This window comes from Coturnix japonica, chromosome 5 (assembly GCF_001577835.2).
Source record: "Coturnix japonica isolate 7356 chromosome 5, Coturnix japonica 2.1, whole genome shotgun sequence".
NCBI lineage: Eukaryota > Metazoa > Chordata > Aves > Galliformes > Phasianidae > Coturnix > Coturnix japonica.
In genome coordinates, this window is record NC_029520.1 from 14,371,227 (window position 1) to 14,371,542 (window position 316).

Sequence of the window (316 nt, forward strand, 5' to 3'; positions counted from 1 at the left end):
AAAAATCCGACACTGTGTGTGTGAGTGCGTGAAAAATTCGACACTGTGTGTGAGTGTGTGGAAAAAATCCGACGCTGTGTGTGTGAGTGCGTGGAAAAGCTGACACTCTGTGTGTGAGTGCGTGGAAAAAATCCGACACTGTGTGTGTGAGTGCGTGGAAAAAAAATCCGACACTGTGTGTGTGAGTGCGTGGCAAAAATCGGACGCTGTGTGTGTGAGTGCGTGGAAATTAATTAGTCATCAGCTGTGTATGTATATTCGACACTATGTGTGTGAGTGCGTGGAAAATCTGACACTATGTGTGTGAGTGCGTGGA